The following is a 25,860-nucleotide window of genomic DNA, read 5'->3' as shown; positions in this document are numbered from 1 at the left end:
TGTATGTGTGCGTGTTATTCGCGTAAGTCAAAAAGTATTAAACCGAATCGCATGAAATTTGGTGGGATGATTGGTTTTTATCCGGGGACCATTTGATTAGATTTTGGGATCGATCAGGTCAAAGGTCAAGGTCAAGAAAAGGTCAAAATCTTCTTTTTACCATATTACCAATTTATATCCCATTGGCATGCAACTAATGCCAAAATGTTCATAATTCAATGCCCAATCTTGTGATATGCGAAGGTATGCGCTCTACCAAGTGCCCGTTCTAGTTTTTTATGCTTTCGAGGCAATTTCTCTGTGTGCTTGTCGGTTTGCTCGATCGTGTTCAATATTTATTTTTTCTTCTGCAGTCGTCCTGGAAACAAAGTGGGGCAAAACAATTTGTCCCCGAGCAAATAGTTGCTGTAAATCCAGGCCAGCAATTTGTCCCCGTCCTGCAACGAGCACATAGAAAACCACAGAGAAAGGAGCAGCTCCGCGTTGGGGCGTGCGCTTTGTTCACAGTTTGTTCAAATGCACAACATCAACAATGGGCTGAACTAAATAAACACATCCAAGTAAATCTTTTGAATTCACGTTTAAAGCATTTTACATCCCGATTCGAATGATCATATTTGATCGTTTGGCGGTCGTGCACATGTTAAAGCGCGTCACTGATCAAAATCAGGATGTTGGATTGTCATTTAACCCTCCTGTTACCTTAGGGTCAATTTGACCCCATTCAATGTTTAATGTCGGTGTTCTTTCGGGTCAATTTGACCCCAGGCTGTTTTTCACTGTGTCAAACATAAAAGAAATATCAACTTTTTTATATATTTAAAGGGCTATTTAGGTAGTCGACAAACAAACATAAAGTACCTCACACTTAAACTTGGGAAACCATATTAATTCTAATAATTTTCTGGAGGTTTTAATTGCTGGGGTCAAATTGACCCCACGGGTAAAATATGTCAGTAAATATAAAGGTAACAGGAGGGTTAAACATTGCATGGGGTCAAATTGACCCAAAGGTAACAGGAGGGTTAAACATTTCCAACTTGCACGCGCAAAAATCTCCAACAAGGGTTCCAACCGTATTTGTAGAATTTTCGCACGTGCTTATTCTGACAGTCCTGCTCCTGTGGATTCAGAAGGGAGAAACCACCAGGGCCGCATTGTCTTGCCACATAATTCTCTCATTACACAATTCTGTTCTTCGTCTTGGCCTTCTCCAGGCACGGAGAGATATGAAATTGGCCGACAAGTGCGGAAAGATAACAGTGGATTTAATTAAGAGGCTGGCAAAGGCAATATTGTTTCAAGCGAAAGAGATTTGTGAATGGGGTCTGTTAACATCGAGGTCTGAAGGGAGCAAACAGGAACATGTCGCAGGTACATGTGACATTCCGGTGAGCCATCTGCGCCTGGAATAGCGAGTCTATTTCTGAACGCTCTGGCGAGGTAGAAAGGTAGTGCTTCTTTTTTTTCTGACTTACATTTTTTTATTCGTTCAGTCATATAAACATAAAACAAGTAAAAAAATGTCAGACATAAACATAAACATATACACACATATACATACACCTACACCCATACACACACACACATACATACACACGCATACATACACACACATATATATACACATACCCTCCCCCCCCAAAAAATAACAACAAAAAAACACAAAAACACAACAATAAAAAACAACAAAAAGACAACAACAACAACAAAAAGCATCCCAGTGCTTCTTGATACTTAGACTGATTCTACGAGGGGGGTGTGAGACTGTAAAATAGAGGAACAGCTTGCTTTCGGGGAGTTTTGTGCTTGTTGTGTGTGTGCCTGTTGGTGGAGTTTGATGGTAAAAAGCACCACATATTAGAAGATTTATAACCATTTTTCTCACTTGTTTGCACCGCCATCTGTGAACTATTACATTTCACCATGTCTGTCTCAACAAAAAAGTGGATAATCAAATAACGGATAACGTCGCCATTTGACATACATTCGGTGTGAACGTAAAGACAAGGCATCAATGAGTCTTTATTCCTCAGGGTGAGTAGGAAAAGTCATAAAGATCATCTTTCATCCGCAACTAAAATATGCACCTAATCTTATGTGATAAATCCCAGTACAGACATACAGGACACCACACTGAACAAGTAGTTCTACCTGTGCCCCTACTTCACCCCATTAACCTCCCACTGCCCTCTCCTGACCCTTTGTTGAGACCACCGCCCACTTCGTGCTGCCTCATCTCACTGTCATACCACGGAACCACACAGTCGATACCGCAGCGCAGCTCGGCCTCTCAGCCCCGTGACGATCAGTATCCAGAACCACCCGAGCGGTATGACTCTGCACCGCCATTAGTCTCAATGCTGGGGCAACGATCAGGCACTGCTGTTCTTATGAAATCCTCTTTAACATGCCTTCAGTTTGTCTTTTTAGGAGAGTATTAAAGAGGTGGGGGAGTGAGAGGAGGAGGAGGAGGAGAGAGTTGGCAGGATTGTGAGAACCTTGAGAGCAAACACACTCTGCATGTGTGGGGGGTATTATTTCTCATTCTTGGAGGGTGGGAGAGACTCCCTTACCCCCCGCAAACATTAAACTGCGAACAAGGCCCGCTCCTCGCTCTGGACCCCGGCCACGCAGCCTTGAAACGGGACCGGTCCTCTGACGTCGAGAGAGGGCCGTAACCGGGCAGCTCAGGCCGAGTTTATGCAGCTCCACTGCTAATCAAGACCTCCCCGGGCCGATTGTCCCGGAGACACACAGCCAGCCTCGCTGTGGGGCCCACACAGGGACACCGGGTCTCGCACCGCGAGGAGAATGTTGCAGGATGAAGTCGCCGCACACACCCGCACATAGTCGTTGATCACGAGAAGACATGCAAGAAAACATACACAAGCCTACGCACACACACACACACACAGTCGTTGATCACGGGAAGTTATGCAAGAAAACATATACAAGCCTACGCACACACACACACACACAAACTCGCAGTGAAGGGGTTCCTTCTCCAGATGTGTTTGATGTTCTCTGTTGCCTTTTGTTGCATCAGCACAAGGTTGTCCTTGTGTGCCTCATGCACAATGATGCATGGTACCAGAAACAGAAGAGAGAGAGAGAGAGAGAGAAAAAAGAAGTCTGGACCGGAGGACTGTTAGGTTGTAATAGTTTATTTTGATAACACGTGCAGAGGTCTTATGTTTTAAATTAATACATATAGAAAGATATTATAATAGAAAATATTAGGGAGAATATTGATATTGTTATTAATGTATTATGACGCATAGGGGTAATGTTTACTCTATGCAAATGTAAATGGCAAGAATGAATGTATGTTGCATGAGAGTGACTGTATGTTCGTATTATAGATTGACGAGGCCGGTTGAATTCCGTCAAGTGACTTCCAATAACAAGGGACTTTTATTGTGAAAGTGACTTTAATGCGGACAATAACAAGACGGGACTCTTATTGTGAAAATACTTGTTTGGCGACTTGACCGGAAGTGACGTTTTGACCGGGGCCAGGGACATTGAGTATAAAACTCTGTGGATTAGAGAAATCGGGTCTCTTCCACAGGTATTCTCGATGCCGGAAGGAGGGCGGAGGAGCCGATGAAGACCACGATCGTGAGCCTTGAATGTTTGTTTTACCCTTCCTGCCATTAAATGTTGATAACTTAATTCACGCGCGTTCGGAAGCCTGTTTTCCATCATTTGCGAAGTGCCCAGTTTCAGAATTACTTTACAGGACCCAGCAGTGGAGGGCGATGTAATCTGGGTCACAGGAGGAGACTCCAGGACGCACGCAGCCACCGATTCTGCAGAACAGGCTGCCTGTGATCACACCTGCTAATGAGCACGTGGGTGTGTACTTCAACACACTCTGCACGGTGACACGCGTGTGTGCCTAGCACATGTGAGATGGCTGAGAAATGCACGTTAGAGATTTTCTTTGTTTATATTGTCCGAATATAGTTCTCATGTTTTCTTAAAAAGCGTGTAATTCTGTCCCTCACATTTATACATTGATGCTCTTATACTGGGACACTTTTTCTCCAAATATTGTATTCTAGGAGTCGAGTGGATTGCCTGACGTGGCCTCCGTAACCGTTCGCTCTCATAACTCAAAGCAGTTCCCGGGAGACAATGCTGCCTCTAAATTGAAGACGTATCGTATGCAAGAAGACAATCTATTGAATCCATACCAACAATGTTGAGTAAAAACTGATGTGTTCATTTCCGGAGTTTTCCCTTGACCGCTTACCTCAAGACATGTGACTGAAAATGAAACTATTGCGATACCGAATCGCAGCATGACTTTTTCTATATTGTTTCCCAAGGTCTTTGTATGGTTTGGTAAGCCTTGAGGGTATGCTTCGTCAATTTTTTGCGGGTGCCCCGGAGATCCATTGTTTCCGACAGTTCATAGATTGGTTTAATCAGAAAGTGATTTTTCCCTGTAGTTTTGCTGCATTCAGTCTATCGTTTAGTTTAGTTTATTTTGATCAGCAAAATATACAAAAATCCAAATTCAACAAAAGAAGAAAGTGGCTGACCGAAAGGGTCGAGGCTGAAGCTATCAAGCTTATAAGTGCCCTAACCTATAATTTCACGAAAAAACTTATTTCAGAGAACCATATACATATACCTATATACATATACATACACATACATATGTATTCACACACACATATATACATATACACACACACATAAATACACACATACATATTTACATAAAACAATAAACAAAACAAAAAACTTGTCCCCATTAACCGTTACTTATGATGCTTCATCAATGCTGATACGCCTGTACTTCTTCAGAGTCATGTCTTTAAATTCTTTTAAAGACATGTGGTGTCCTTTTGTGCCTTATAACACAAGGGACATCATTTCAGGTTCATAGTGATATTTAATGCTCATTTGGACACTATCATTGAGATAAAGATGAACTAGTTCAGTGTCAAATATACCATTCAATAGAAAAAAATCTAATAATAATATATATTAATGCAAAAAATATGCATTAATGAAGCCCCCCTTAAAATGGGCCTAACGACGCCCCTGCTGGTCATCATATACTTCCATGATAATGCTCTCAGCCCAACAAGAATATAATTCACTTAATAACTCAAATAAATCATTTTGTTTATTAATAGTGACACACAACAACAATAACTGATTATATATTACTATTTTCGGAGCCTGATGCCAAGTACAGTTGGCAGCCGCTATGCCTCCGACAAACCGTTGTGTAAACATTGCACGGTTATTATTGTCGTTTTTCGGACTGAGTCATAATCCTCCCTCGCCGCTCTGCATAGTCAAACAGTCCCTGTAATGAATTCATCCCCCAAAAGGGCAGAGTGTAACCCGCGTGGACATCAACAACACAACTGCCACATCAAAGGCCACATGTCGGACTACAGAACATCCCTGAAAACAAAAACAGAGCAATGCATCCAGATACACATGTTTACATATTGACACATCGGCAATCTCAGAGGATCAGCGCTCTCTAAAATCCCCCTTTGGATGTTTTTTCACGGCAAGAGCCGGCGGCTGAGCGGCCCCCTCAGGATTTATGTGTGTTTTTAGGCTTATGAGAGACTTCTGAAAAGGCAGAGAGGTGTGTGTTTGAGTGTGTGTGTTAACGGGCATAAATATGAGCGAGGAGATCAAGATGTTCAACGCCACAGTTGCAGGTTTTTTGCTTTGTGTCAATCTTGTAATCTTTGCAAAAAGGTTCCGTCCTCGTCGTTGGACACGATTTGTCCCCAGAAAGCAGAGGTGAACTAGACTCATGCAACATTCAAGGCCTCCTCGAACACATGGATAACGCCTCCCTCTGTTTCTTCACTCCAACCGTGGTCCTCCCTTTTCTCTGCATTTGTCTTTTTCATTTCATCCATTTTCTACTTTCTCAACTTTTTTCTTTATGATCGCTTTTTTGTTGTTTTCTTCATCCATTCAGTTAAAAAAAAAATCCAACCCCTACTCTGCATCCTTTAACCAGGAATATGCTCGTAATATCCAACAGAAGGAATTAAAGCGTTTCCTAATCTGACACTGAGGGATTACAATCCCGGTTTTTTAAAGGGAGAGCCACCATTTATAAATATAACCGTATGAAAGCAACGGATCATGTCGTGGTAAACATCCAAAGTTGAACTCTCTTTGTCTTTTTTTCCTCTAGTTTTGTACAATCATAACATTCAGGAGGAGCAGCGTGGGGAAGGAATCCCGTCCTAGTGGAACCAATGTTTTCGCATTAGAGAGATATTGCTTTATCCCCAAGGATTTTCTTTTGTTTTCCTAAATCGCCCGGGTTGGAAAGGAGGTTGCGTTGTAATACCGCCTGAACTAACTCATTCTTTTTTTAAGTTGTAATCTCTCGCTGAACAAAAGAGGACGCGTTAATGAATGTATGGAGATCAACATGTGCAGTAGCTTGAAGATAACGATGCCGACGGACCTTCAGGCAAGCGAGCCGGAGTATCAAGTATTCAATTCAATTCAATTCAGTTTATTTGTATAGCTCAATTTCACAAATTACAAATTTGTCTCGGAGTGCTTTACAATCTGTACACATAGACATCCCTGCCCCAAAACCTCGCATCGGATCAGGAAAAACTCCCAAATAACCCTTCAGGGGGAAAAAATGGGAAGTATAAAACGTATAAATAAGAGGTATCGCAGTCTGCACTTAAGGAAAAGTAGCAACTTTAGAAACGTATAACCAATATTGAATAAGATAATCATATATATAAATAGGTACTTTTTCAATCTGAAAAGTGATTCATTAATTATCGCAGTCAAATGAATGAAAATATGGTGTTGAACTTGCAGTACTTGTCATGACCACTCTCTCTGCTGACATATTCAACGACAGCAAGTTGCTCTCCTAAAGGTTTCTTCCCTTTTTTTCCAGTGAAGGGTTGTTTGGGAGTTGTTCCTGATCCGATGTGAGGTTCTGGGATGTCTATGTGTACAGATTGTAAAGCACTCTGACAAATTTGTAATTTGTGAAAATGGGCTGTACAAATAAACTGAATTGAATTGAATGCGAATTTTGAACTGCTTCCCAAAATAAAAAAAAAATAAAAACTTTGGAATGGGAATCTTCAAACTTGAAAATGAAAAAGAAAGCGGCCAACAGAAGCTTTATTGAAGTACCGAGGCCGCTCGCTCCACCTTGTCTCTCGGGGCTTTTTGGGTGGCTTGATGTTCGGCAGCAGGTTTTCCCAACATCACACACTTGTGTGTCTGCAGCTGTTGCTGTAAGCGTTTAGTGCACCAAAAGAGAAGGCCCCACAGGGATTCCCTCGGTGGCCTCTATCCCCCTCTCTCTCTCTATCTCTCTCTCTCTCTGAGCATGTGTGCAGTGCGAAATGAATGGAATCCTCGGTATGCGTCCTCGGCTCCAACGCCTGACGTATGCGGAGCAGAGTTTAGCATAACATTCCTGAGCGAGGCTCATGACTTTATAATCGAGGAGCGTGTTGGGGGAGCGAGACGGAGAGAGAAAGGCAACTTGTCCGACGAGAGAAAGCAGAATGAAGACACGAGGGCTTCCGAACTCATGGGATTAATGTGCTCGGATCATCAGATTCACCGTTTCTTTAAAAAAAAGAAGAAAGATCCATGACAGCTGTGTCTAACAGACCGCCGAATGTGGCAGGACAGAGTCGTGAGTGTGTGTGTGTGTGTGTGTGTGTGGTTATTAATAATGCAGGAGGGCGGAGGCTTGGACTGCAATGTCAGCCTTTGCCTCCTCACACAGGGTCACAGATTACAGTAACTCCAGCTGCACTTCTCTTCCAATACGCTTTTGGTCACAGCGACAAAATCCCTTTTACAGTAAATCTCCTTAGCTCTGAGGACTGAAACATTTCTGTGTATTACGGGCTCGTGGCCTATCAGATTGTGTGTGTGTGTGTGTGTGTGTGTGGGGGGCTCCGTCCCTGTGCTCCCACTCGCAGTAATGAGCTTCAGCAACAGCTTGGCCTGTATTACAGATGAGTTAGCTGTGCAGCCGGCCAGCCCTCAGGGTGTCTTCAGGGTGTCGGGTTTGAATAACCCTGACCAGGCAATTAATCCCAGAACTAACCGTCTGATAAGTACCTCATTATCTTTGTTAACACACGACCCTGGAGGATCGACGTGGGCGAATGTGATCTGATCGGGCGTCCCGTTGAAAAAAGAGAAACTTGAGCTCCATCAATCACTTGTCTATTTGATCTTATTACTTTGACTCTCTCCAAGAACAAAGTTGCTATCATCGTAAGGATTATGTACAAACATCAGTAGCCTTTAAAAAAAAAAAAAAAAAAAAAAAAGCAAATGTGTGTGGAGGAATCCCCACGGTGGGAGCGGATTCTCCTGAGAGCCTCAGAGTGGGCCGTTGACTCCTCCTCCTGTCAGCGAGCGTCAGTGCTAATTGTGCGTCCCACTCGTTGGGCTCAAAACCTTGAAATTGAGTTTGCCAAGGCGACGTTGTGTTTTATTTAAGAGTCGACTTTGTAGCCGAATCAAACGTGTGGAACTTCTGCCACTGCCGGCTAATACACAGCGGGCGATTTACATAATGTGTCTGCGCAGAGCGGCAGTACTTTGGAGGACATGAGTGCTATTCATTTATTCCCCCCGGAGAGACACAACAGGTCGCCGCAGATAAGAAGTTCCTGGGGAGAGTTTTATCCACGCGCTAGACTTGACAATTTAATTACGTGGAACGTATTCACAGTTAGGAGTAACAGGGTGGAAGCTATATCCTCCTCTTTGTTCTCTCACCACAGGAGCCCCGCTAAGAGATGGCCTTCCCTAACCCCCCCCCCCCCCTGTGTACTCGGTTACACCCGCTTCCTGGCTTTACCTGGGCGGGTGTTCCCCAATCACTGTCAGGAAGGCGTCACTCGTGCTGTAATGCCGGCTGAGGTTGACGGCCAGGTAGAGACTCGTCATTAATGCGGATGCAGCGTGTGTCCGTGACCCTCGTGAAAAGCGTCCGACTGGCTTCTGGGAATCATAACCGGACGACACGATGGCTGCTAATTACTCTGCAAACTTGCCGAAGGAGCGGCTGATCTTGTGCAAGCCCCCCCCCCTCCCCCCCCGGGACCCCCATCTCGAAAAAGCCGCGGTGGTTCCGAAGCGCTTTGTTGACTCTGCTGGTCTTTGTCCTCGGTATATTTACAACCAGCTACTGGTCAGTGGTCACCCAGCACATCTGTCGGTTTGTGTTCCACCGCGAGCACAAAAACAAGCCGAACAGAATTTCCTAACGACTAAACACGCACACGCTTGCGATACAGGGCGGGGGGGAGGGGGGGGCGGGGTCACCAAACTGCTCCAGCAGGTGGTTATCTCTCTCTCGGTTTGACCCACGACCTGCACAATCAGCTGTGGTCGGTCACAGAGGGGCCTGATGGCGAACCATCCGTCAAGGTGACGCAGGAAGTGCTACGATTAGGCCTCACTTATCATCCCGAACAACGGGGACCCCGGAGCCGGCGACGGGGGGGGGGCTTTTCGTGATGTGAGCACTGGTTGTTTGGGTGTGTTCGTGCAACCGTGTTCAACCCAGGAACACCAACGACAGAGAGGTGACGTCCACTTCGGGGTTGTACTTCAACTTGACGCATCAGCACTGCAGGCTCTTCTCCTATACCGTTTGTATCCATACTTTCTAAACTATTTCTACATATCCCGTGGAAATATAATTAATTAACGAGCGGAAAGTGACACTTGTTGCTGAAAAATGCCGAAAAAATGACACGGACTGATGTGTAAGATACGTTATATTGATAATGCTATCAAGGAGGACATATATAAATAATAAAACAAAGCGTTTCCTAACCTACATAATATAATCTGTATATATATACAGGACTGTCTCAGAAAATTAGAATATTGTGATAAAGTTCTTTATTTTCTGTAATGCAATTAAAAAAACAAAAATGTCATGCATTCTGGATTCATTACAAATCAACTGAAATATTGCAAGCCTTTTATTCTTTTAATATTGCTGATTATGGTTTACAGCTTAAGAAAACTCTAAAATCCTATCTCATAAAATTTGAATATTTCCTCAGACCAAGTAAAAAAAAGATTTATAACAGCAAAACAAAATCAAACATTTGAAAATGTGTTTCCAGGTGTTTCGAGTTAATTAGACGATTCAAGTGATTTGTTTAATACCCTACTAGTATACTTTTTCATGATATTCTAATATTTAGAGATAGGATATTTGAGTTTTCTTAAGCTGTAAGCCATAATCAGCAATATTAAAAGAATAAAAGGCTTGCAATATTTCAGTTGATTTGTAATGAATCCAGAATGCATGACATTTTTGTTTTTTTAATTGCATTACAGAAAATAAAGAACTTTATCACAATATTCTAATTTTCTGAGACAGTCCTGTATATGTATATATATATGTGTATATATATATATATATATCTATATATAGATATATATATATTAAAGATTATGTTTGATGCATGTGTATTTTTCAGATTTAAATAGTTAAACCAACGAGGAATAAATTAGCACGGGAAGTACCAACCCCAAAAGAAACAACCCTCCTATACCTAAATGATGATCTCCACCCTTTGGCTAAGATGTGTGTACATAAACATGTGCATGTGCGTGTGTGTGTGTGTTGCTGAGGACAGCTGTGTCACTGCCCCCCCCCCTCCTTCTGTGCCCCTCCCTGGCCTCTCCCTGTGACAGATGCCTGCAGCTGTGCTCTCACCTGTTTGGGGTGAGAGTTAATGGGACGTGAGATATCAGCTCTGTGAGCGCCGCCGTGCAGCCACAGGACACCGGGCGGCTCCGGCACACAAAGGAGGTGACCTTGTTTCACTGCCGCTGCGTTGCCTCCAGGAACATGTAATCCCCTGACCTCCCGCAACACCAATATGATAAGAGGATGCCAGAGGAAGATTCCTGCTCGGTGCCAAAGCCTCTTGACAGCTATATGTAAAGGCAGCGCAGATATATCTATCTATATACAGGACTGTCTCAGAAAATTAGAATATTGTGATGAAGTGCTTTATTTTCTGTAATGCAATTAAAAAAACAAAAATGTCATGCATTCTGGATTCATTACAAATCAACTGAAATATTGCAAGCCTTTTATTCTTTTAATATTGCTGATTATGGCTTACAGCTTAAGAAAACTCTAAAATCCTATCTCATAAAATTTTAATATTTCCTCAGACCAAGTAAAAAAAAAGATTTATAACAGCTGAGTGTTTGTCAAGGCTCAGGAAACCCTTGCAGGTGTTTAGAGTTAATTAGACAATTCAAGTGATTTGTTTAATACCCTACTAGTATACTTTTTCATGATATTCTAATATTTAGAGATAGGATATTTGAGTTTTCTTAAGCTGTAAGCCATAATCAGCAATATTAAAAGAATAAAAGGCTTGCAATATTTCAGTTGATTTGTAATGAATCCAGAATGCATGACATTTTTGTTTTTTTAATTGCATTACAGAAAATAAAGCACTTCATCACAATATTCTAATTTTCTGAGACAGTCCTGTATATATATATATATACGAGATTTACTCTGATTCAGCATTCTTGCATGCAGTCTTTGCCACACAGCTGCTGGGTTTCTCCACATGTCACAAAGCAGCTAATGACCAACCTTTTGTTCTTCAAAACAACTCACCCAGTCTAACCTCACTCGCTCTCTTTCTTTTCCTTTTTTCTCTTCTCCACCCTGCGTTTGAAGTGCACACCGGTTGACTCCCCGAGGCTACGAGACTGTGGCATATGGCATGAGTCGTAGTGGGGGAAACAAAACTGCAAAGGGGCGAGACGGAGAGAATGGGATGAAAAGAGGCAAAGGAGGCGCATGCACAGTGGACGGGTATATGAGCTGAAGGGGGGGGGGGGGGGGGAAGGGAGAGGGAAGGAACACATGAGATAGCGAGAGATGAAAAGAGAGAGGCGAGGACGAACGTTTGATGTGGTTTTAGATGGCTCAGTACTGAAGGCGCTGCACCCAGTGAACTCACACTGTCTTAGCGAGGGGGTCGGGGAACACATGAGATCTGGTCACTTTAAACACTGTATATATATATGCATATATATATATATATATATATATACATATATACATATATGCATATATATACATATATATATACATTTATATATGTATATATATATATTTATATATATATACAGGACTGTCTCAGAAAATTAGAATATTGTGATAAAGTTCTTTATTTTCTGTAATGCAATTAAAAAAGCAAAAATGTCATGCATTCTGGATTCATTACAAATCAACTGAAATATTGCAAGCCTTTTATTTTTTTAAATATTGCTGATTATGGTTTACAGCTTAAGAAAACTCTAAAATCCTATCTCATAACATTTTAATATTTCCTCAGACCAAGTTAAAAAAAAGATTTATAACAGCTGAGTGTTTGTCAAGGCTCAGGAAACCCTTGCAGGTGTTTCGAGTTAATTAGACAATTCAAGTGATTTGTTTAATACCCTACTAGTATACTTTTTCATGATATTCTAATATTTAGAGATAGGATATTTGAGTTTTCTTAAGCTGTAAGCCATAATCAGCAATAAATCAGAATAAAAGGCTTGCAATATTTCAGTTGATTTGTAATGAATCCAGAATGCATGACATTTTTGTTTTTTTAATTGCATTACAGAAAATAAAGAACTTCATCACAATATTCTAATTTTCTGAGACAGTCCTGTATGTACAGCATATACATATATGTATATATATATATATATTTATATATATATATATGTACAGTATATACATATATAAATATATATGTATATATATATACATATATATGTATATATGTATATATAAATACATTTATATATATACATATATATAAATGTATATATATATATGTGTGTATATATATATATACATATATATGTATATATACACGGCATCGGCTGGTAATACACTGTACATTATCGTTGTCATTATTAGTATTTCTATGTAAGTCTAAGAGAGCGCTGTACTGCAGACTACAGGTTAACATATTGACAGGCGCATCACTGAGAGGAGTAGAGGTAACAAAAAGACCCGAGATCAATGCCTCGCAGCAGCACGACCGTTGCAGGGACTTCTTAAGTGTGACTTAAAATGACCCGCCACAAGGGAAGAGGCCTCCCCTCATTTCCCCTTTCTTCTCCCCGAGCCCTCTTCGACCCCTCCCTGCTCATCCATGGCCTACCTGTCTGAAAACATTAAAGAGAACCGCTCCTCAGATCTTTACCTTGTCTTTACAGTTTGCCTCAGATGTCAAGGAGTTCAACCGGCGCTGTGTGCGCAGCTCAGCGCACACGCGGTTCTAAAGACACAAAGGAGCCGGTTGAGAGGGATTGTTTAGAACACTTCGGGGCCGGTTAATTCACGATCATACACACACACACACACTCTCTCTCTGCATACAGAAGGCCATACGGTTGTTTTGTTAGCGGTCAGAAAGACAATGTTTGGAACATCTGGAGATCACTAATCACCATGTGGGCGTCGACCCAATCAAATCCCCCCGGACACGCACCGACCCCGGACAAATATGCTTTAATGAGCATTAATGCCACCACAATGGCAGTCCCACCTTCTGTATCTTAATCCTGGTGTATGTGTGTGTGTGTGTGTGTGTGTACAGTATAATCTGATCTGAGTACCCTATGCTGGCTCCTTTGAACTCATTAATCAAGGATAGAAAATAGAGAGGGGGGGGGAGTAGAAAAAAAAAGAAGGGTAAAAACATGCAGGATTGAACAGGATTATATCTGCGCGGTTGTTAAAAACTATTATTGCGTATAGCCCTGAGCTGGAAACAAAGAGGTGGGGAGTGTGCATGTCACTTCAGAGAGGGATAAAGAGAGAGAGAGAGATGGTATCGGGGGCTAAGAGAAGGGCCAATAGGAAGGGGCGTTTTGGTTGTGAGGCAGAGTGAGGAAAAGGTAAGTAATAACTCTCTGCCAACGGACACTCGGTGATCAGAGACTCACACACAGGGCCATGATTCACACAACACCTTCTCACCATTGGAAATTAGAGGCTAAAAATAGCACGGTCCTGGGAAGTACGTTTTTATACCCAGATCAGGTTATACATTTACTTTTTTTTATGAAAAGTCCCCCTCACACTCTTTGTTGAATCCTTTCCCAACAGGAAATCTGAACCATTTACTGTCGCTGGGTTTCCTGCTGCTCCGAAGTTCAGATTGTTTCCGAGTTTCTTTTTTTTCTCCTTCCTCCTCCTCTTCACAGTCATTATGACAGCACGCACCACGTCAGCAACCGTAATACCTCTCGGTCTCCCGACCCCTGTAATCTTAGCGATGCCGCATGGAGACTGAGCTCTGTAATAACAGCGGCATTACCTCTATTGTTTACTCGCTATTTTTAGAGCGAGGGCTCTTTTTTTAGCCACAGTGACACAAATAGATCCTCCAAATCACAAAGCGTGTATTGTGTTTTTTGGCAACCGGCGGATGATGTCATACTTGAGGTAGAGAGGCGGTGAGAATGTAAACAGACCTGTTTTCGGAGGTTGTTTTGGGAATCAGGGAATCCAGAGAACTGAGGTTTCCACCCGATACCACTTAAAGCCCTCTGTTGTTCAGCCTTCTAGACGGGAACAACACAAATAGGGAGACACCACTGGTAAATAGAGGACACATTTGTACTCAGCCCAACATGAAACTCCCCCAGTTTTTTGGGATTACATGTTCCACCAAATGTGACGTTTTAATATGCAAACGAGACCTTGTCGATGTGCTTATTTGCATAAATGTCTTGAACAGAACTCTGAACAATGTATAAAGCCAGGTTTAAGATTCTGCTTTGATAGTAGAGTAAAAATGTTTTACAGAGTGGATTTAGGATAACTCTCCGTTAACAGCGATAAAAAAACACTGTTGTGTTTTTAGGAATACAATGTTGTTTTAGGAAGGCTACGCAGCCGATGATACGCGCGCGAGCAAAAAAGGCCTTCCTGCCTGCGCTTCACCCTCGCATCCGGATCAGAACCGTCTGAGGTGCCTTGCTCAAGCGCCCCCGTCGACAGCGGCAGCAGGCCACAGGCTGCATCATCGGCTCACTTTTTCCCCGCCCGCACTTTCCCTCTCAGTCTAGGAATCCGACGCGTCTCCCAAAGCAGAACCGACAAACGTAATGGCGGCAGTCGCACCGCCCCGGGGCTTTGTGCGGGAGCATTACTCACATGCAAAACAGACGAGGAGTCATAGCAGCCACTGTCTCGTTGTTCTGCACCAGGACTGGTATTGTGAAATATCTCTAAGCCCCACTGCTCCACACAAATGCCATGTTACCCACACTGTTTGCCTGTAATTGCTATTTGCGGCGCTCCAGCTTGTAGAAGCCCAGATTCAGAGCAGCCAGATCTATATAAAGAAACCGCTGATCGGCCTGGATTTGGAGACGCTACTGTTTTCAGAACGGCTCATGTAGTGACGGGATTCTCCCCTGCGATGAGTAGAGCTTTCACAATGACACATTTCTGTGAGTGTGTGTGTGTGTGTGTTTTTCAGGAAGGTAAGCGAGGAGAAGCCCAGAGCCTGTCCAGTAGATCTCAGGTGTGCAACAAGTAACTGTTGCACACATGTCGCTTCTGCACGTGTGCAGACTGAACACATAACAGTCTGGAAAGGCTCACGTGCCTCGTTACCATGTGGAGTTAGGAATAAAGCTTACATCCCTTTTATGTGGTGAGTTCTCAAACACGAGGAACAAACATATGATCGACTTTTCTTTTTTTTACAGCTTGAACTTCTTTCAAGAATTTGCATGACACTCTTTCATGCCCGGGACACTCGATAGCATGCATGACAAGTATCTGGAACGTTTCTTTGTTTCAATTACAGGGAATATCTGTCAAACACACATTTTGTCGTCCGAAAATAGTTTTCCGTTTTTTAAAAATTTACATGAGCTATGTTCCTGATGCCAAGCTGTGGGTTTGGAGTCTATGACCACATGAAGAGCGTGAACACATAAAGCTCTGCAGTCATGTGCAGGAGGCTTGTTAAGAGGGTTGTGAAAGGTTGAAGTTGCCTTTGGCTGCAGCTGACTATATTGGCAAATGATTTGAGTCTGGCTGCTTTTTGCTGAGTCATCATTTATTAGACAATCAGTAACAGTATTTGCATGAATGACTCATTTTTTGTTTTTTTTGTTTCGTACACATCACTTTCAGTGTTCAGCATTCAGTGTCAAATAAAACACATTGTGTTAATTAATTAAATATGATTTTATTAAACTACACACTTTTTTTTTAGGTTAAATAGCTAACACATTTGCCACCTTTAATGTGCATGTAAAACCAGTTTTGATGCTGAACTAAGTCTTTCTTTCTTTTTTCTTTTGTTTATCTCATGCATTTTTCATTTTATGTTTGTAATTTTGTGAAATTGTAAACATTATTTAGGTGGAGGCTTCAAATAAGCCCAATTGGCTTTCTGTCTCTTCATGCACTGTGATATTTATTTACCTCTGTTGTGATTTTTATTTGTTTTATTGTTTAAATTGTGCAAAATAAATGAAATAAAAAGATTGAAGCAACACATTCCTTAGTGCTGGCTCTATTCATACATCGCTGTCAGCGTGCTTCTTCAGCTTTGAGTTCTAGTCTCCGCCTCTGAGTATTCATCGGGCTTCTGTGCTCTAAATATCGCCCATGGCTGGTTGGGACGACCTTCATCCCTTTAAGGTTTCTTACCTCAATGCAGCTGCCATGGTTTGCCTTTGAACCACCTCAAAAGACAATTCAGCATCTAAAAGCCCGTCTTCTCTCTAATTACAGTGCATCTGTATTATAGGGCAGCCGTGCAGTTCTTAGTATTCTATTGCCAGCACTTTGTAAATGGTAGAATCCGAGCTGGCTTGAAACAGGAGCCCTTCCCTCTGGTCTTGATTACCCCGCTACTACCCTGCTGTCTTAAACCCTCTTTTAAGCACGCTAATTGACCGAGAAGATTGACATTATGTACGGTAACAACAGAGGGAGTAATTGCAAAGAGAATGGGGAGTTTGTGCACGCATAATAACCCTTCCTTGAAATGCTCCTCCACCAGTGAGTGCTTTCTTTAGAATCATGCAGCAGCGGAACCGTACTCTGCTGGGATGTCTCCGTGTCAAGGAGAGAGGCCCAGCGAGGACGCGCAAAGACGGTGCATTCATCTGGAAATGACATCTAATATCCGAACATGTTTTTTTGTGTGTGTGTGAGCGTGACACCTGTGGGGAAGACAAGAGGAAGACAAAGGCGACGTGACATCCCAGAGATCACTGGTTTCTCCTCCTTTCTCTATTTCCCCACCAGGAACACAATAAGAGGAGATGTGGGTTAAGATATCTTGGCCGATACATAACTGCTTGACTGACCTGCTTCCACGCTCAAACGGGTCTAGATTCTACGTACGAGCGCTCCATCTGACCTACATCCACGTGCACAAAGGTGTGCACGTCCGTCGCCCGAAATAGACGCGCAGGCGCTGGATCGATTCGCGTAAGAACATGGAGCATTGCCTTTGCATCTGTGGGCATCCGGAGTGTGCGAGATGAGGGCGACAGGCGGTCGAGTCATTCTGGAGCGCTGCGTAGCTCTTGGTATCGAAACCTCTGGGAGAGAGCAGATTTATCGATGGAAACACGGCCGAAGCCGCAAATATCACACGGATGCAACAATTATGAAAGCGCCGACGCATGCATGCGGGGGAAGTCTAAATAAGTGGCTCATGTCTGCATTTGTATGTGTGTGTGTGTGTGTGTGTGTGTGTTTGTGTGTGTGATCTATGTGCGTTAGCCGGAGCTTCAGTTGGTCTATCTGGGAAGGGAAAGGGAAGTGTTTCAGGGGGAAGTGGATTAGCAGCAGGATGCAACGGAGACACTCTAAACAGCCATCTCACACACATGGCTGGAGATGGACAATACACATGTATATGAAAGAGAGAGAGAGAGAGAGACAGCAAATGAGGGAGGCTGACAGACAGGGTGATAGAAGCTGAGAGATGAATATGTGTCATTACATCAGTCCCCCCCTCCCCCCCCCCACACACACACTCCCAGCATCCAAAATGTGGTTGTTTATTGGTAACCTGAAAAAAAGATACAGTGTCAGTTGGGGAAGGTACTCAAAAGGTGTATATTCCACATGTGGATTACACAAATATATTCAAATCCTTTTGGAGAAACGTGACGTGACGGAGGTGATTTACTATCCGAAGTCTCTGAGCGCACTTCCTCACAAACACATGCACACTGCGACACCATTAATAACGCCATGTGCATTCCTTTTTGCAGCAACAGGTTACGATTAGATTTTGGCTCAGAACCGGCCGGAGACAACCAGATTCCTCACCTTTGACCTGACTTCTGTGGATGTATGTACTGCAGAGAGTGAATGTAGGGCAGCCAGAGATGGAATAAGTGGATAACAGTGCAGGAAATGTCCCCTAAGTAAGATGTCTCTGTGTTGTTCCCCTGTATACTTATCCTGGGAGCTTTATTCTGTCTGGGCCGAGAAGAATTTATTCCTTTAGCCTCAGTTCCTTTTTTTTTAAGCGTCTCTTCCTTCTATTTCCAGCCGACCATACCTCGTGGTTTCCATCTCTGGCTATCAGTGTTTCTAAATCAAGCGCAGACGAAAGTTATCAGAGCCTGATGTCTCCTCGCTGGTCCTGGAGCAGTTCCACGTAACCGGCGTTATGGGGTTAGAAGTCCTGAATGAGACACGGATGAGACAAAGCGTCAACACGTCGGGCAGCTAATGTTAAATAATGTGATTTTCCTCGTCATTAGTAGTCGTGCACTTGGACAGACCATCTTGTAATTTGTAGACGCTAATAAAAAGGGCAAGTTTTGACTGCGCGTGCTGTAACTCCGGAGCTGTAATTGGTTGGGTAAATGCAAGCTTGGGCGGTTGCAGTTTGCCAAATAACAGGCTTTGGATGTGACAGTTATAATCTATTTAACTGTATGACTGTGTGTCTGCATCCCTTCCCATTTAAAGGTTTGGGTTTTTGTGCTTCAACAGTGCTCAGACACCACGATGGTGTCATTTGCAGAAACTCCTATGAGTGTCTGAGCATCTCTGACTCACTGGACGGGAGTCCTCGCAGGGTGGAGATCACTTTCGTTCAGACAGAAAGAAATGTGCAGTCGGTGGGGAATAAAGAAGAAAGATGAGCGAGTCATTTTTGAAGTGCAACATAAACATTAAAAAAACCTTCTGAGTTTGTGAGGCTAGACACGGGCGTCCTGCCCCCGTAGAACCTCAGTGTGTAGTGACAACACGCGTTTAGAACGTCTGTCTGGGCAGAGCAGGGATACATGTGCATTTGAATGGAAATTCGGTAGTGGGTGTGTGTGAACCATCTGCCTGAAGGTGTGTGTGTGTGTGTCCGTGACCCTGTGTGTGTGTGTCTGTGTATATACTTGCGAACAGTCTGCTTGCGGGTGTGTGTGAAGAATGAATTTTTAGGTGCAGCAGCATGTGCTGGACACCTGTACAGAACATCGCCCGAGTCCCCGAACCCCAAACCAGACAAAATAAAAACAACAACAACACAGACACAGTGCAGCGTGGGGCAAACACACAGATGCAAACACTTTACTGCCAGTGCGCCGGTAATTATGGATTCTTATTTATTTGCTGACTGAAGAGCATAGAGTGAGGCTTCTTTGTTCTAAATTGAGCGTTGGAAAAACAAAAGATGATACACATGCATGCTGGACGTGTGACCGCACTGCAGACGCGCAGAGCTCTGCAGCAGATCTCACATGCAAAGCATCCAAAACACAAGAGGGATCGTTTCCTGTTGGATTCCTGCAACCGCACACGCGAGCAACACGGAGAACAAAAAAAGTTGACGCGGAAACTGCGGTTTCCAGACTGACTGAAGACGGCAGATCTGATGAGCTGCAGTGATGAAGCGCCCTCAGCTGTCGGAGAAGCTCAAGCTGGATATGTTCAGGGCATGATGTCCTACGGCAACCTTCTTAAAAGACCGAGTGAGACCTTACACAACCTTCTTTACAGCCGAGGTCTGTGCACGCTGGAGTATTTATAATATGCACGTTGTGTAACAAAACATTCCTTCTGAGGTCGCGAGATGAGTGTCGAAGGAGAGTAAAAGACATATGGATTGATGCTGGCGTCTCATTTCTAAAGATGTTATGACTTTTTAATTTAGAGGAGGCTGAGCACAAAGACCCCGTGTCTTTCCCCACGTGTCTTTCCATCACAATCCGCCTTCTGTCTGCCGTTAGATTAGACGAAGGACTCCCGTTAATGGGATTAGTGAGCCTTTTCACCTGCCGCAGGCATTGTGGGTAAAACGAAGCATCTCGTCAAAGTCGGCAGATCCCCCTCTCGACGCCTTGAAACTCCATTTCATCAGCTTAGAGGAGCGGCCGAGGCGTGTGCCAGACAGACGCACCGGCGGAGGGAAAGAAGTCTTCCAAGATTACAAGAGGGTGAAATCGCAGGAGCGGGATTAAATCTGATGTGATATACTTTTACCGATGTTTTGGAGTGAAACTCTCTTCTTCGCGCATCTCACGGAGGTCAGAGGTGAAGGGCGGCGACAGAATAGCTCCCTCGATTTTGGCAGCGGCGGGGGGGGGGGGTCCTCTGTTTTTTTTCCGTCTTTTTTTCCCCCCCAAGTGCATTTCGCCACGATTCTTGCTCGCACGAGAAGCCGAACCCGTCCTGCAGCTGAGGGACGCAGGCCCACCCGGCTGCTCAAAAGAGGTGCGATGTCTGGGGCTGATTGTGTCTGTCTGTGGGCGACATCGGGGGCCACCTGACTACGAGACTCTACCACCAGACTCACAGGTCCAGACAGACCTCTCTCCTCCCACCCACACACACACCCACACACACACCCACACACACACCACGGCAGTCCCTTCTCAGAGACCACTGCACACAGACCCACCACACAAACCAGTGGACCCCCCGCTCCTTTGTGTCCGACCACATGCGGGGGATGTTACGTGTTCGATATAATGAAACATGTTCCTCCCATGTCAAGATGTCTTTGATCTTAATTTTAGAGATGATAATGGAAGCACATTTGGAGTCTCTTAGCGGGGCCCAGTTGGATGGCATAATGTGCCACGCTTATTCAGAAGCTCCTCGGTTGCACAATAAAGAAGTGGTACTCTGCCTCAGGCCACTTAGGTTGGGGGGGGGGAGGGGGGGACGGACAGATTGTGCAAACTGTGTGATCTTGGAGAAATGGAAAACAAGTCTGCTTTTCCCTCGTGTGCTTTTATTGCAGCGTACATCCTAGGATGATTTAGAGAGGCGCTCTCATCCCCCGAAACAGCTGAAATGCTGAAGTATTGTGGACAGTACAGATGATCAAGAATTGAAGCAGATTGGCCAGATGGAATATTCAGTTACAATTACAGTTGATGTGCTTTCCTGGAATGTTAAATTTGTTGTATTAATCTAAAAAAATGCATTTGCTGCATTATAGATGTGTTTTATTTGTAAATCTCTGCACATTTGACACATTTAAAACGCATGACAAAAATAAAAAGTAACATCGTCTTCATGTATACGGTAATTTCCGACTAATACGAATAGTGTATGTCATTATCTAAACTCAGCTTACATGGCCGATCAACAGATGCAAAAGGTAAATAGAGAACGCATGCGCTAGACCACCGAGGGGGCTTCTGTATACACTGTGGGGGTCCCATTGTGTCTGTTGCTGCTGCATACAAACAGAAAGACCAGAGGGACAGTCATGAATGAATAATACAGAAAGTATCGCGGTGGGGGCGAATAGGGAAGAGGCAGAATACCAGAGAGATAGGGTCCAGCCTCACGATGCTGTTTTTGGGCAACTGGACGTTCGCTTTGACCTGAAGGATTAAAAGTAAACCTCGGCAGTGTGCTTCGAGACAATGCCGGCCGTGAATGTCGCCGCGGGTCATTCTTTGGTTGGGGGTGCGTCTACACAGGAAACTGGCAACAGTTGTCCGCAGTGCCGATGAAATGGCCTCTCTGGCCCTCCTGTGCTCACGTCATCTCCTCCGCCGGCTGCCAGATAACCCCGGAGACAAAAGGGTTTCCTGTCGGTCAGATAATCATCGCGCTCACTTCCTCTGCGCTGGCTGCAGGGGCAAGAGGCTGACACGGTCACAGAAGCTGATCCGGGGCCAGTTTTCACTTTTTTTCCTCCGTGGTTGATGCTCGGCCTGATTCAATAAGTGGCGGTGCGAGCGAACGGGTCAGAGGTCATCATACTCCATTAGAGGGGTCAAGCCAGTGGTGACCTATGTCTTTTTTGGCCCTCCGCAGCTGAGTAGACACCAATATGTCACAGAGATCTCGGTAACAGATACTGGGTTGAGACTAAAGGTTTTAGCAGGTACTTAGAAAAAGCTTGAACACATTAAACAACGAGTTGGGGTCAGAGAAGTGAGTCGTACTGAACAGACTGCATCTCTAGAACTGCAGTAGTAATATCAGTGATGGCAGACTGCAGGGAAAGCAAACAATGAGAAGAAATAGAAAGATGTATTTCATATACATGCAAGATGACTTAATGACATATTAAAATAGAATGGGCACTCGGTAGAGCGCATACCTTCACGTATCACAAGATTGGGCATTGAATTATGCACATGTTGGCATTATTTGCATGCCAATTGGATAGAAATTGACCGTGCTATGGTAAAAAGAAGATTTTGACCTATCCACGACCGTGACCTTGACCTTTGACCCGATTGATCCCAAAATCTAATCAAATGGTCCCCGGATAATAACCAATCATCCCACCAAATGTCATGCGATTCAAGAGGATGTTGACCTTTTCATGACCTTGACCTTGACCTTTGACCCGATCGATCCCACAATCTAATCAAATGGTCCCCGGATAATAACCAATCATCCCACCAAATGTCATGCGATTCGGTTTAAAACTTTTTTTGTTATGCGAATAACACGCATACAAATAAATAAATAAATAAACTAGAATGGGCACTCGGTAGAGCGCATACCTTCGCATATCACAAGAGTGGGCATTGAATTATGAACATTTTGGCATTAGTTGCATGCCAATTGGATACAAATTGACCGTGCTATGGTAAAAAGAAGATGTTGACCTTTGCATGACCTTGACCTTGACCTTTGACCCGATTGATCCCCAAATCTAATCACATGGTCCCCGGATAATAACCAATCATCGCACCAAATGTCATGCGATTCAAGAAGATTTTGACCTTTTCTTGACCTTGACCTTTGACCCGATTGATCCCAAAATCTAATCACATGGTCCCCGGATAATAACCAACCATGCCACCAAATTTCATGCGATTCGGTTAAAAACTTTTTTTGTTATGCGAATAACACGCATACAAATAAATACACGGCGATCAAAACATAACCTTCCGCATTTTCAATGCGAAGGTAATTACAAGCAAAGGGGAGTCTAAACAGCCGCATTGTAAGTAGACTGCATGTGTGTGGGTGTGTGCGAGAAAGGAAGAAGGTCACAGCGAAGGGGGGATTCCTCCCCCGGAGGAAACTCCGCTCTGCTCGGCGCTCTCATCACAACGAGACGTCACAAGGCCTACGTCTCATTTCAAAGTTGGAAAATCCCACAAGCAATTGGAAACGTTCGGCTCAAACAAGCTGAGATGTGAAAGATTGTTTTCACTTGAGTTGTGCATGAAGCTCGTCGACGTTAGATGGTGCAGATCTTTGCACCGCATGCCGCACCACGCACACTCCCACACCTCCCCATGGGTTGATAGCCGATGAGTCATAGGGCAAACTGCTGTGAGTTTCTCTCTCTCTCTCTCTCTCTCTCTCGCTCTCTCTCGCCATGTGGTCCGGCCGTGTTTCTAGGTGCTGCACTTTACACACACTCTGACTCACCCGGCTTCTGTGTCTAAAAAGGTCACACTGACAGCTCATAGCTGCAGCAATTAGGAGCACTTTGCAAGAGGCCGTTTCTTCTCTCAGAAGTTGACAGACGTGGAGTTATTAATGTAACACCTGGGGAAGACAATTTACTAACCGCAGATTAGAAGAAATCGAAAGGTCAGCCCTTTTTTTTAATGACAAGGTCCTTTGGTTATCAACACAAATAAAAATCAGCTAATATCTGAGAAATATTGCTAACTCAGTTTGGCTTTGAATCAGGAAAGTTGGGTATTTCTTCCACATACTCTAGTTCTGATGCCCTTCTCTTATCATTTAGTGAACTGAAGCAGGAATAAAGTGTCATTTTTGGGCAATTTTTCTTATTCTTTTGCTCGTGTGACCTGCATGTTGGCACGCAGTTTTGTTTTGCTGTTATCACAACAACCCCAATGGGTCACCTGTAGTCCTGCACATGCATGAAAATAAATTCCCTAAATGTTTCTTAAAATGTTAGTGAACCAATAATGAACTTCTTCAGACCGCTTGCAAGATAAAAAATATCTCCTCTACGACTCCCAACACTATCCATACCTTGAACTTTCATGATTCCAGCGGAACACAAAAGTGACATTACAAAATGTTTTGTTTGTATTACTTAAAGTACGGTTGAATGGTCCAGTAACCTGACGTGATGGTCCTTTTAATATTCAAGGCTTTATTGATTGTCAACCTAAATTTGACATTGCATGCTGCTGCTTTTGATTTGCATCGATTATTCGAGTGAAACTTTGCATTTTTGGGGCGGCTATCTTTGTGTGGCTGATTCAGAGCCTTTATAAGAAGAGAACATATCAACGTGACGACGGTTCTCCGACAGAGTCACGTTTTCGTATCTTTCCTTTTATAGTTTCCAATTAAAAAACAATGTTAATTCCTGGAAGCCGATACCAACATCGAGGCCGACAGTAAAAAGCCCGTAAAGGGAATGAAAGACGCTCTTGATGAAACAATGACGGCTGTCACTTGCAGAAAACAGTTGCCGTGGTGACTAAGACCGGCATTGTGCCTCATGAGGCTCATGCTCGGCATGCTTCGCCCGCTGCCTCCTCAAAGCACTGACGGCCAAACTGCTCATCGATGCAGCGCTCCACTCGTGCTCCCTCTCTTCTGTCCCTTTCTCCTCTCACCCTGAGTCACTGCTCCCTGGGGGAAACCGTGAGTCATTTCTGGGAGGTATGAAAAAGTGAGTGTGTGTCTGTGTGGGTGTGTGTGTGGAAGTGCGCGCACACTCGTGTTGCATGGGTGACTGTGTGATTCAGGCGTGTGGGCTGTGAAACCTGAGCAGTGGGCCGAGAGAGAGGAGAGCAGCAGCAGCTCAATACAGACAGCACAGAGCCTTTCCTCCTCCTCCTCCTCCTCCTCCTCCTCCTCCTCGCCTTTCGAGAGATACAACAGCTGCACCAGACACGGAGTGCCGACCCTCAACGGACACACACTGCATATGGACTCTTGTTTATGACGCCTCGTAAGAGAGCAAAAGGGGGCGCCACGACGCGTTACAGGACTACTCCATGTGTCTGCGAACCAAATGTTGCACAGCCGTGTGATCAGTTTTCATGTTTTATCGGGGGGAAAAACACAAAAACATGAAAACTGGCTCCTGCCAGAAGAGGATCTAGTTTGCACTGAGCCGGGCAGCATTGATGTATCTCTATGAGGCAGGGCAGCTGTCTAGTCCCTCTCACACGGCCCAGGGGACGGCACAATTACAATACAGAGACCTACCTCTGACCCCATGACCCCTCGGCCTGCTTCCGGTTGACCTTCCACCTCCCCATTGACAGCATGTGGAACAGAGGAACAACATTAATATATATATATATACCTAGATGTTACGGTTTGTAACATGGTGAAGTGATGTTTATTTTTAATGGCATGTT

The sequence above is a fragment of the Pseudoliparis swirei genome, chromosome 7 (assembly GCF_029220125.1).
Source record: "Pseudoliparis swirei isolate HS2019 ecotype Mariana Trench chromosome 7, NWPU_hadal_v1, whole genome shotgun sequence".
Lineage (NCBI taxonomy): Eukaryota > Metazoa > Chordata > Actinopteri > Perciformes > Liparidae > Pseudoliparis > Pseudoliparis swirei.
Note: the sequence above shows the minus strand (reverse complement) of the source record.